This window comes from Lepidochelys kempii, chromosome 2, assembly GCF_965140285.1.
Source record: "Lepidochelys kempii isolate rLepKem1 chromosome 2, rLepKem1.hap1, whole genome shotgun sequence".
NCBI lineage: Eukaryota > Metazoa > Chordata > Testudines > Cheloniidae > Lepidochelys > Lepidochelys kempii.
In genome coordinates, this window is record NC_136381.1 from 121330284 (window position 1) to 121340834 (window position 10551).

At 43.9% G+C, this 10551-nt stretch overlaps 1 pseudogene; it reads right to left on the reverse strand.

Moving 5' to 3' along the window:
• Positions 1–1806: 1806 nt before the first annotated feature.
• On the reverse strand, positions 1807–1961 carry LOC140908029 (U1 spliceosomal RNA; annotated as a pseudogene).
• Between the last annotated feature and the right edge of the window lie 8590 nt (positions 1962–10551).

The window sequence follows — 10551 nt, forward strand, 5'->3', positions numbered from 1 at the left end:
AGTTTGCATATGAAGCCATTACTCCAACGAATAGATCATCGTCAAGAGAAGCCATTTAAAATGGTCTGTCAGCCTAAATCCTGAGCTGAAAAGAATTGTTAAAATATGTATAAAATGCTCCAAAAGACACAAAAGAAGTTGGTGTTCTGCATTACAAAAAATGCAAGATAAAGCAGTTCCAGGCACAGTGACTGGGTAGGCTGGCCCCCTCCCCCACAAGCACAAGCTCAACGTAGAATCCCACACACACAATTTACCCTTTTTTTACCACCCAAAATATAATGTCTAATCCATGTCACTGTTCCTTTACCCACCCTAGTCTCTTATGTATCATCTTAACCCTTACTCTATCCACTCCAAAATCCCTGATGGTGGATTTGTTCCTTGCCTCACCACCCCTCCTAACTCATATGCTCTGCCTCCTCCCTCCTCACTAGTGGCTCATCTCCTCTACTTACCCTTTTGTCCTGTGTACATGCCCACTCGTGCCATGATGGCTGGCAAAACAGGCCACAGCCACTGTCTGCTACTCCCTTGGGATGTGGCTGCTTTCTCACAGGCTGACCCCTGTGACAGCTGCTTCAGGAGTTGGTGTAAGAGCTGGGTTGGGGGACTAGCAGGAGGAGAGATGGGTGAGCTAATTTCAGAGACTTTGCCAGTTGCTAATCCTGTCCCCTGGTAACAGTGAGGTTGAGGACTTGGCAGCTCAGCCCAATTTCTGTCTCTACACCCACACTCTGTTCCCCTCCCTTCAGCTCCTCCAAGGCATAAATAAAAACATTCTGATGCCTGGCTGACTGAGCAATGTTTGTCTCCATTTGCACCACCACAGATTTTCAAACATAAAAGATTTATGCCATTGTAGTCCTATATGGCATCTTTGTCTAACTTGGCTTTCTACACATTCAGAAAGCTGCAATGTTCTCATTAGGGAATTTTTCTGAAGAAAGTGATAGGTTTTTCCAACCCTTAACTCCAGGTAAACTAAGTACATCTGTCGAAAACACAAAGGACCTGATTCTTATTTACACTAAGACTCCTTTACACATAAGGTGGATGTAAATTTCATTTAGTTCCACTTTAAAGCTCTGTTACAATACCATAGAACTGTGAGGGGACCTTAGTGTAAAGAAGAAACAGGCCCCAGAAGCCTGAGGAATTTACTCAGTGTTACTCAGTCCTTATACAATCCTTTACTTAGGCACAGCCTTCCATTGATTTCAATGGGAACTTACTGTAATAACAACTGGGTAAACACTAAGGGCTAATTTTTGTAACCCTTACTCACATATTTTTGCCCCCAGGGGAAAACACAGACACAGTCCCCCACTACCACAAATTATGCAGTTTCATAGATTCATAGATATTTAGGTCAGAAGGGACCATTATGATCATCTAGTCTGACCTCCTGCACAATGCAGGCCACAGAATTTCACCCACCACTCCTAAAAAAGACCTCACACCTATATCTGTGCTATTGAAGTCCTCAAATTGTAGTTTGAAGACCTCAAGGAGCAGAGAATCCTCCAGCAAGTGACCCGTGCCCCATGCTACAGAGGAAGGCGAAAAACCTCCAGGGCCTTCCAATCTGCCCTGGAGGAAAATTCCTTCCCGACCCCAAATATGGCGATCAGCTAAACCCTGAGCATATGGGCAAGATTCATCAGCCAGATACTACAGAAAATTCTTTCCCGGGTAACTTGGATCTTACCCCATCTAAAAACCCATCACAGGCCATTGGGCCTATTTACCATGAATATTTAATAGGGCTAATTTTTGTAACCCTTACTCACATATTTTTGCCCCCAGGGGAAAACACAGACACAGTCCCCCACTACCACAAATTATGCAGTTGAGTTTCCTGCATTTGAGGGAAATTGCAGGGGTCAGCACACCCGGAGTGCAATGGATGAGCCTCACCCTGGGAAAACCACCATGGTGATAATGGTATCTCCTGAGCCCTTACTCACACGATCAGCCTCGCAGAGACTGAGTCCCAATCCGACCCTAAATGAAAGCTGACAAAGGCTCTCAGGCTTTCACGCAAAAAGAATAACATTTCCATACTTGGTACAGTTAGGTTGTCCCCATCCAGTTCAGGCCTTTGTAGACAGTCATGGTAGAGCTCCATTTATAAGTTTGCTTGAGTCTGGCTCTGAAAGTCACTATGCCACAGCAATGGCGGCAGCATTATCATACGACTCATCGATTCGACTCTGCTGTTTTTTTGCATGTTAACCCTGTTCTCTGAAGAGTTGCAAACCAGTAGATGTTAAATAAATATTCCTTTTCAGCTCCTCACTTGCACCACAGCCTGTCAGACCCCAAAACAGACGACGCAGCGCAGTCACCAAACTCCCTGGAAAGCGACACGCTCAGTACTTAGGTTTTGTTCCTGACGGGCTTCTGGCAGTGGGAGGCTCCTTTTCTCCAGCTTGGTGGAAAAACATCCCTTCAAGTTTTAGAGCTGTTCCCTGCCACGTACTTGCATGTGCTCACCATCTCATCAACACATTAGATAGTTATCTATCATTTTTATATCATGACTTTTACTGGAGTCAGGGCCAAAGTAAGGCAATTCAGGGGCCTAGGCATACTGTGATATGTGGCCCGCTGCAGCCTCACCCCTCATTTGGGGTGATGGAGGCAGGGCAGCCCTTTCCCCTTCCATGAAGGCAGGGGCAGTGGCATAAGGTGTGCTCTCCCAAGAAATGACAGAGGGCCTCCTTTCCCTTGGGAGTAGCAAGAGCAGCAGTAGGGGGTCTCCTCTCCCCTACCAGGGAGGCACCAGTGGCAACACAGACCCATCTGGCATACTTAACCAGGACTCAGGGTGTATCTGCTTGGGTAAGTAAATGGGTTTGTCCCATTGCACTTTCTCCTCAGACCACAACACAGAGCCTACTGCTGGAATAATGTTATTGGGGGCTCCCCAGTGCAGCAGGCTTTGGAGTTAACACACTGCTAAGATGAATGGCACAGTGCACACCTCTCAGAATTATTGTTTCAGGCTCTCTGCAAACTCAAACAGACATCATTGCATCAGGTACAAGCTGAGCCCCATTTTCAATGTTTTCACCACCATTATCATGGCTCAACATTTTTTAAACGAAAGCTCATATGCTGCATAGTCATATGACTTGGAAAGTTGGGGCCTATAGCACCTGCATGCAATCCTAGCTAGGTGCTGTGCTGCACAAAAGTCCAGAAGCACAAGGAACCTCTCTGTTTCCTCTCTCTTCGTTCAGTCTGACTCACTATGCACATCTGTTAATATAGCAGAAGAGCGAACTAACCCACTGCTGCCCTGATGTATAACCTGCCAGGCAAAGTGCTAGGAAAGATTCACACTTTACTGCATCACATAATTGAGCTAGATTCCCTTTGAAATGCCAAATGCCATGGCTCTTGCAGCAGGGATGGAGTTCACTTCTCCAAAGGTTTCATTTCTGAAGGAATCCTGAGAGAAAAAATTTAGTTTTCAGCCAATACCAGCATGGGGGCTGATGAGATGTGGGGAACAGAGGCTGCACATTGGCATCAGCCCTGAGAGGGATGATGCGTGAGGTAGGCCCAATGCCTATGGGTATGCTTGGGCAGCAAGGCCTGGAGGGTGTAGTGTGCCCTAAGGCACCCCAGTTCTGCTGTACAGTGCAGAGAAAGGGCCGAGCTATGCCCCATCTCATCTCTCCCACCTATGTCCTCTTCTTTTGTGAGTCTGGTGCCCCAAAAAACTTCTTTGGTTCTTGACTACCAGGAACTCAAGATAGCACATCCCTTTGTACACAAGCCCAGCAGGGTGGGTGTGGAGAGGGACAGAGAGGATCTTTCACTCACCCCTCCTGAACTGCCAACTATATAGCTACAATTTAGCCCCAAACATACTGTTGACTAGTATGAGAACTTTGCAAAAGTACAGTTATAGAGTCATCCAGCTGAGAGGTGTGGAAAGAACACCTGAATCAAGCCTTGTGTCCAATAATGAGGATTATTTTGATTTTTGTATTTCTGCCTGTGTGTATGTGTGTAAATATTTTGTCTCCCTGCAAATGGAGGTTTCCCCACTGTGCAGTATGTGCATCATGAGACATCTCAGCACTGAAGGAACTGTGGTAGGGGACACGTCAGTTTTCATTTTCTGAGGGTGATTGAAGCATGGATTTCAATCTCCCTAGAATTTAAATTTTAGGGTTGGTTTTTTTTTTATATATCACATCATTTCATGGCTTAATGCAGAATGATAGCTGTGTCCCAAGGTGGGGAAAAGGCAAAAAAGTGTGGATTTCTCAAAACTGCAAGCAGTTTTCTTGATTTCTCAAAACTGCAAGCACTCATCTTTTCACAACAAATACTGCTCCTAATGAGCCATTCTACGCATTCACTCCATATGGTATCTTTACACATACCGGGGGGCGGGAGAAGGGGGTTATGGCGCCCCTAGGCTAATGATCCTTTGGGGGCCATAGTCTGATCATTTCACTCGGAGCCTAATGCTCCTCTTCATTCCACCCTAATAGCTCCACTGACTTTAATGTAGTTACAGATTATAAATGAGAAGAGATTCAGGACCTCAGTTTTTACTCAGCTGTTATTCAGTCCCTGCTAGGCAAACTTCAAAAGGATTGACTTTTCCCCAAGTCCCATTGGAGCACAGCTCCAGAGACTGACCTCAATGACCAAGGACTGGGCACACACTGAAGAATGGCCTCTGGATTTGACCCTTGAGTAGCAAGAAATAGTTTTTTCTACTAGGAAATTTTCTCCAGATGGTATTAGCTCTTCCACAGGGTTTTGCACAGGTGCACAAGAGGAGGGCAAAGCACAAGGAACCTAGCCCTCTTATGGGGCCAGAGCTGAAAGGAGGCATGGTTATATCCTCCTCCTAGCCTCCATATGGACAAGAAGAAGCTGCCAGTCACAGAGGGTAGCACACACTCCACCCTTTTAAGGGGTGTAGTATGGGCATGCTCCCCTCAGGTAGCTGGAGTTTGGGATGCACACTTCCTCCCAGAGAGCTCTAGGAAGGTGCTTTCCCCCAACCCTTCACACACACACACACAAACACACACACGCCTGATTCATAAAAGAACAATTGATCCTGTTTTTTGGTTATAAACCACCTGACCCATGTACCTTGGAAAGTGAAGGGCTAGTTGCTTTCTATAAAGGGGGTAAGTTTAGAATGGGAGGATAGCTGGCCAGTGGATAATGGTGAAAACTGACCTGTCTGAAAGGAAGAAAAAGAGCAAAAGAGGCCATCAGCCCTTCGCTGTGATTCTTAAGGTGAAAGCTGGTGTCCATCATGTACAAAATATCATCCCACTTCTTAGTATTGCCAGGGCAGTTCCGCTGATTTCCTGTCAAGTTAGGCTCTGTAGGGATAATAACGGTAATGCTCTTTTTATAACTTGGCTTAAAGTGTGATTCTACTTTGACGCAGAGTAAAATGGGCATGTTACATTAGAAAGAGACCAAAAAAAAAAAAAGCTGTTCCTATTTTTTACTCCTGTTAGCACTGCAAAGATAACACAGCCCTGGAAGAATGAGCCGGATTCTATTCTGCGTCATTCACTATCAACAGAATTGCTAACTAAATTCCAACAGCAGGGCCAAATGGTGCCCTCAGTTACACCCACATATCCCCCGTTGTTTTCACCAGCATTAAAGCATGTGGAACTGAGCATAGAATTTGGTCTGCAGAACATTTATTACGCACAATGATTCACAAAGTGGGGGTTGGGGGAGGAGCTGATTTTCGGCTCCTGGGTTGAATGCCTAAGGCTGGAAGTTAGAACAAAACATCTTGCAAATCGTAAACGGAGCAGATTTGATAGTGCTGAACTGAGACCCAATTGACATGGAATCCCACAAAGCCATTTAATTGGTATGTCTACACTGTGATTGCAGCGTGGACGGGTGTAGCTGGTAGCTTTAATTTAGTTAGCATGGCTGAAAATAGAAGTGAAGACACAGTGGTGGGGGCTTCAGCATGGGCTAGCAACCTGAGTACATACCTGGGGTCCCTGGCGAGCTTTCACAGCCTCCGCTGAAGCCCACACCACCATGTCTTCACTGCAATTTCATCAAAAACCAAACAAACTCAGGTATGCCAACCTGTCCTGTAATCACACCTCCAGTTCAGTGCCGAGATACCCTTAGAGTCACTTTTCACAGTAGAAATGCACTGCCCAAATGCTCAAAATCATGCATCCCCTCCGTCCCATCAAGCGACACATTTCCAGTAGAGCGTCAGCCAAAAGCACAGCATTCTGTTCGGCTATTTACACCATGGTGATTGGTAGGAGTGTCTCAGATCTCAAAGCAGCAGTGACTAGACCCGAGGTTATGGGCTGCCCTCTAAACTCCTCTGTGATGTAGAAATAGGATTTGTTCTATACCCTTAATACGTTTTATATATTTTTTTCTTTCCCTAGGATTAACCTTTTGTTACAGAGCTAGGTGAAGTATTGTTCCTCCGGAAATTACAGAGGATGAAGAAACTCTTACTGATATCTCAGCTGACAGATTGGTAAAATGAGCGCTTGTGTAGTGCCAGGCCTGGGCAAGCTTTCTGCAGGAGGAGGAGAGAGGTAGAGCCATTGATTGTCAATATATTGAGAGGTATTTTAAGATTAGACAACCACAGCTGCCATTAAAGAGCAATGCTCCTTGGTCTGCTGATCTTGCAGCTCTGAACAGCATGCGTGTGCTGATTGCCAGCAAAACAAAGGGTTCTTCCAAAGGGTATTGCTGATCCAAAGGGCACACTTAAAAAAAACCATGGTAGGTTGGTCCTAAGGGAACTTGAGCAACCAGGAAAGATTGGAGTTAGAAATGTGGGTGGATGCTTTACAGCCCGCAGACATTTCTAAATCCAAACAACATCCTGAGGAAGTGAGGCTGGGAAGGGACTTTTTCATGCAGTGTTCTTTCCCAGCTATTAACATCATTGTGCACCCTTCATGCAGCAGAAATGTAATCAATTGTCATAGACTAAAGCTGTTTAATCTGTCAAGGAACTCAATCTTTGAATCTACACACAGTACATTGCTGATATCCCCTCTCCATGCATTGAAGTATTATGTTCAGAAGAGTGGAATATGGGATGATGGATGGAGGTTTTCTGTCTAAATGCCTTCCACAAATTGAAAAGCATTCTGTTATCAACAATACTTCAGATATGCATGAAGTAATCACTTGAGACATGTAGGAACAGGTACAAGACACTGTGCAATGGATACGACAGCCAAATTCTTTAAGCATAGGTACCGAAAGTTAGGCACCTAAATCTGTAATCAGCCTGCTTTTCAGAGGTGCTGAATGCTCACAATTCTCATTAATGTCAACTCTGGGCTCCGAGCTTAAGAAAATTTGGCCTAAATATACTATCAATGATTAAGCAGGACAAAATATACAAAAATGTGCATCTGGGTGAATAACTGGGCTGACATTGCCTTCATTTGACCCTTCGCTTGTAAGCTGTTTGATACAGGGACCATCTTCTTTGTTCTGGGTTTGTACCTCACCTGGCACAATGACATCCTGCTCTAGGATTGGGACTCCTAGGAGCTACCACAATACAAATAAATAATAGTAATAAAATAACAAATCACTCATTTTTCAAAGATATCCTAAAACCTAGATTGCTTGAGGTCTCCTTGTAATAGCCTGTCCTCTCATTTCATTAGAAAGACAAATAAATGGCTGAAACGAAAACAGTGAGAAGACAATAAGAAAAGTAGTAACAAAATGAATGGCAAAAGAAAATTATTTCCATTTAAAATACATGGAGGGAGGAATTGATCGTAGGCTATGCAACCTTTTGACACTAATTCACTAATTTGACAATGGGCCAAACTGGTAATGAGTAGTAACGAAATATTTTACAATCTGATGACTATTCCATAGTCCTCCGTGAATGTATTGGTGATCTCAATTCACGTTCTAGTGGGTAGATGACAACATCTCACACACATACAAACCCACCACAGTTGACATTAATTGGTACTAATGGGATACTGATACTATTTACTTAACAGTCCTTCTCATCTGAAGATCTCTGAACACTTTAAAAACATCAATTAAACCTCGCAACATCCCTGTGAAATAGATTATTTCCATTTTACAGATAGAGAAACTGAGGCACAGAGGTGCCTGGAGAGATAAAATGAGCTAGGGAGAGAGCTGGGGCTAGAATCAAGGGGCAATAAAACACCCGCAGATTACTTGTGTCAGCTGACTCTGGCTCACGGGGCTCAGGCTACGGGGCTATTAAATTGTAGTGCAGACGTTCAGGCTCAGACTGGAGCCTGGGCTCTGGCACCCTCCCCCTCATGGGGTCCCAGAGCCTGGGCTCCAGCTCAAACCTAGCTGTTACAGAACATAGAAAGGGAAGTGCTTTTAGTATATTATAGAGGAAACAATAACACTGCTTTGGAACAAAGGCTCTACATTATAGATTTTATGTTATACACTGCTTGTTTTGTCACCATTGATTTATAAACTGCTCTTCTGTTTGCTTTGTAGCATTTCACAGGCTATTTCATACATAAATCCTTTATATTCCATAATATTTTATGTTTTCCCAGTAAGTATGGTCCCCCACAATTCTAGTGAAGTGACAACTTCTCTCTGTGAATGTATACTGTCACACCAAATTGACCCTCACACACGCAGCACTTCTGAGGAGGTTAGTGCAGAAAGATCCTTTAAAAAAAATTCTAGGACATTTTTAGGTGGTATAGATTTCCACTGTGATATTAGTTCAGCTCATACAAACAAACAAGAGGAGAGAAAGGCCAGCTTGTTTCAGCAGAGGGTCAGAATTTATCTCCCCAGCTTCCAACATGCAATCATATACAGGTGCCCAGAGATTTGGTTTATCAAGGATCGAAACTATTGCTTTCTGCAGAGCAGTACTAGCAAATATTTATTTTTGGTGCAGGGTCCAGGAAGCTGGAGGGAGGAGGAGAGGGAGAAAAGGGAGAAAATGCACGTTGTCCAGAAACCTGTTTTTCCTCTCTCCTCCAACTGAACAAGCCACTGTAAAATGTGACAAAACAGAAGAAACTTACAGAGACCAATTTTCAGATATAGGCAGCTTAATATGACACCAACACCATTATTTGAATGCTAAAAAGTCAGCATTTGAAATTATGTCAGTTTAATGAACCTTCAAGCCATTTTGTATATTAGGATCAGAGCTTGATGTGGAAAAAGAGAACACCCACAAGTACTTTTATAAGGGGAATAAGACATCATGCTTCAGGCCATAAACCAGTTAGCTGACAGCACTTTGGAAGGAAGATTCCTTCAGGGGCACATTAGTTCATAATTGTCCAGCCTGGTGTTTCTTGCACCTTCCTGCAATGCAGTTTGTGCTGGCCACTGTCAGAGACAAGGGGGACCACTGATCTGATGTGGTCCAGAAGTTCCTATATTCTGATGTTTCAGACTGGTGTGCACTTGCAGGGGGATGAATGCAATGATCTCCTAGGGTCTTTTTCCTATCCTAATTAGAATAATTAGTGCTTGATTTATTCTACTAATATTCTAATTCCATCAGATACTCAATATTTGTGCTGCACCCTAAACCTCTAACTGGAATGGGGAAAAAAAAAAAAGATAGGCCCCCTTCTGCAAAATTCAGATCTTGCTTCAGACTTCCCATATATTCCAGGTACTTGGATTCTGGGGTTTGCTTTGGGGCCATCTCTCATTTTCAGATTTTGGAATTTGTTTTTTTGGACAGAATCAGCTGGATTTTTCTTTTTCCAAGCATTTCTTATTGGGACTAACTAAAAAATATAAAGGCAAGAGCAGGAAAGGACCATTCACAGCTTATCTTGTTCATTTCCTGAAATCCAAACAAAACAACAACAAAAAAGCAGCTATATCACAGCCCAGCCATTTACCCTATTTCCTTGCACTGAGGACGGGAGAGTCTAGACAAAGCTGAGTTTTGTGAAACCTTTACAATTTTTGCTGAAAATATATTCTGTAAAAGCTTTTTAGCTTTTCTAGCACATCTTTTAGCTTTTAGATGTGCTAGAAACATTTCAGTGTGGGTTGTTGGTTGGTTTGGGTTCTCTTTCTTGAAAGAACATTACCGAGCCCTGGTCTGCACTACGGGGTTAGGTTGAATTTAGCCACATTAGGTCGATTTTAAAATGACTGCGTCAACACAACCAACCCCATTCCGTCAACCTAAAGGGCTCTTAAAATCAACTTCTATACTCCCCGGCGAGGGGAGTAGCACTAAAATCGACCTTGCTAGGTCGAATTTGGGGTAGTGCAGATGCAATTTGACGGAACTGATCTCTGGGAGCTGTCGCAGAGGGCTCCAATGTGACCACTCTGGACAGCACTTTGAACTCTGATGTACTAGCCAGGTACACAGGAAAAGCCCCGGGAACTTTTGAATTTTATTTCCTGTTTGATCAGCATGGTGAGCGCAGCAGCAGGCCCCCCAGAATCATAAACAAGCTCCAGCATGGACCGAAAGGGAGACACTGGATCTGATTGCTGTATGGCGAGAAGACTCTGTGCAGG